Source organism: Chiloscyllium plagiosum, chromosome 36 (assembly GCF_004010195.1).
Source record: "Chiloscyllium plagiosum isolate BGI_BamShark_2017 chromosome 36, ASM401019v2, whole genome shotgun sequence".
NCBI classification, from domain to species: domain Eukaryota; kingdom Metazoa; phylum Chordata; class Chondrichthyes; order Orectolobiformes; family Hemiscylliidae; genus Chiloscyllium; species Chiloscyllium plagiosum.
In genome coordinates this window covers 32,436,601-32,439,539 of record NC_057745.1, presented here as the reverse complement: position 1 = coordinate 32,439,539, position 2,939 = coordinate 32,436,601, and positions in this window count along the sequence as shown.

Here is a 2,939-nt window from a genome sequence, read left to right as displayed (position 1 = left end):
TGAGAAATAAATACAGAGAGGGGGCTACGGCTGGGACTGGGGAAAGGTAAGTGGGATGGTGATAGGTGAATGCAGGTAGGGGGTTATTGTGATTGGTCAGTGGGAAGGGTGAAGCAGATAGGTGAGGAGGAAGATAGACAGGTTAGGTCCGGTCAAGGAGGCAGTGAGGAGAGGGAAAGCTGGGCATAGAATGAGGTTAGGGGTAAGGGGATTTTGGAGCTGGTGAACTCTATGTTAAGGCTATTGGGCAGAATATGAGGTGTTGTTCCTTGTTTGTGTGCAGCCTTATTTTGGCAGTGGAGGAGGCCCAGGATGAACATGTAGCCAAGGTAATGGGAGTTAAAATGGCTGCCAACAGGAAGGTGGTGTTGATTGGAGTGTACAGGGTGCAGATGCTCTGTGAACCCATCCCTCAGTCTGCACTTTGTCTCTCTGATGTAGAGCAGACCACACCAGAAGCAATAGATGCAGTAGACCAGTTTGGAAGAGGTGCAGGTGAATCTCTGCTGGATTTGGAATGATTGCTTGGGACCATGGACAGCGGTGAGAGGGAAGGTGTAAGGGTAAATGCCGTATTTTCTGCGGTTGCAGGGAAAGGTTCCCGGTGGGGAGGAGGGGAGGAGGGGTTGGAGGGGAGTGTGGAACTGACGAGGGAACCATGGAGTGAACTGTCCCTGCGGAAAGGAAATAGCTGTTTGGTGGTGGGGTCTGACTGCAGGTGACGAAAATGGCGGAGGATGATATATTGAATTCGGAAGTTGGTGGGATGATATGTGAGGACCGGGGGACACTATCCTTATTGTGGCTGGGGAGGAGAGGGGGTTTGAGGGAAGAGGTGCAGGAAATGGAGGAGATGTGGTTGAGGACATTATTAATCACGAGAGAGGGGAAATCATGGTCTTTGAAGCAGGAGGACATCTGTAATGTTCTGGAATTGAATCCCTCATCCTGGGAGCAGATGCGGCGGAGTCAGAGGAATTGGAAGCATCGGATCACATTTTTGCAGGATGGTGGGTGAGAGGATGTTTAGTCGAGGTAGCTGTGGGAGTCGGTGAGTTTGAAATGGATGTCAGTGCCAAGTCAGTTCACGGAGATAAAGACAAGAGAGGTCCAGGAAGGAGAGGGAGGTGTCAGAGATGGTCCAGATAAATTTGAGGTCAGGGTAGAAGGTGTGGATGAGTTGATGAACTGTTTGAGTTCCTTGTGGGAGCACAAGGCAGCACTGATACCGTCATTAACCACATAGCAGAGGAAAAGGTGGGATCTAGTGCTGGTGTAACAGCGAAAGAAGGATTGTTCCAGGAACAGCTCAGACAGGATCAAAAGACACAGAATTTATAGGAAAAGATCACAGTGTCATGTTGTTTTAATTCATTGGAATCCTGATTCCAATTGCAAGACCTGTAATAGCTCATTAAAAATAAACAGGAACATATAAGCCACCAGACTTCTCTACACCAAGCTCCCAACAACAATTTTTGATTTTGTTTCAAATATTCAGAATTCACAGTTCTTCGTTTTATTCCAGTACTCTTAATGCCCTGTAATTCAATGTAATTTTAAAAGCAGCTTGACATTCTTACTTTGGTTCTTCTCTCACTTTCTCACCATGGGCCTGGAGTGTTTGAGTGATAAAGCGAGGTAGGATAGGCTGGGACCTTTTTCTCTGAAGTGTAGAGTATGAGGGGTGACCTTACAGAGGTTTATAAAATGATGAGGGGCATAGATAAGGTGAATAACAAAAGTCTTTTCCCTCGGGTGGGGCAGTCCAAACCTAGAGGGTATAATTTAAAGGTGAGAGGAGAAAAATTTAAAGGGGACCTGAAGGACAACCTTTTACACAGAGGATGGTTCGTATGTGAAGTGAACTGCCAAAGGATGTGATGATGCAGGTACTGTTACAATATGTAAAAGACATTTAGAACGGTACATGAATAGGAAAGGAGGGGTATGGACCAAATGCAGGCAAATTGAAATAGTTTAGTTTGGGAAACTTGGTCAGCATGGACAAGTTGGACCGAAGGGTCTGTTTCTGTGCTGTATAATTCTTTGACTCTATAACTTTAAAGCCATGCTTCCCTCTTCTTAATATGCGAAATACAATTTAAATTTATATATTGTTATACACTTTAGGTATGCATCCAAATCTCACCACAGCTTTTTACTTCCATACAAAAACACAGCTTTAGGTCTGGGACCATCTGTGCGTGAGTATGACTCTTCTTCAGTTCTGAGATAGCTATCTAAACTCAGCAACCCAGTGGGAAACCTTCCCTTACGGGACCATAGTTCAGAAAATCTTGGATTCACATTTCCATTAGAGTCTACCTTACTGCCTGGATGGAATTTCTTATTTTACTTTCAGACAATGAGGTTCAAACCTGAGCTTACTACTCTAGGTATGAGGAGATCCTTGCACATGCCAGTGCAATGAGGAAGAAGAATCAAATGAAGTGCTGAGAGAGTTATCGTGGTGACTGTCACATATTGTAATGGAACCTGGCAGGAAGTCACTTTGCTCTATTTGGGGTACCACTCATCCATATGTATGGTCTTCAGTCGATTTTTAACTTATTTGCAAATTCCCTCTTCTCCAAAATATATTTCCTGTTTCTACCCCTCCAGCAGTGAAGTACTGTTGCCAAGATAGTCTTATCCACACTAATCCAGAAATTGTTCTGATTTTAGGGGCCAAATTGAATTTGGTCTGCATTAGGGTTAATTGAATGCAATCGATAGTTCAGAATGGCATTCCCAAATTGGATTCTGGATTAGGGGTGCTGGAAGAGCATAGCAGTTCAGGCAGCATCCGAGGAGCAGTAAATCGACGTTTCGGGCAAAAGCCTTTCATCAGGAATAAAGGCAGAGAGCCTGAAGGGTCGAGAGATAAGCTAGAGGAGGGTGGGGGTGGGGAGAGAGTAGCATAGAGTACAATAGGT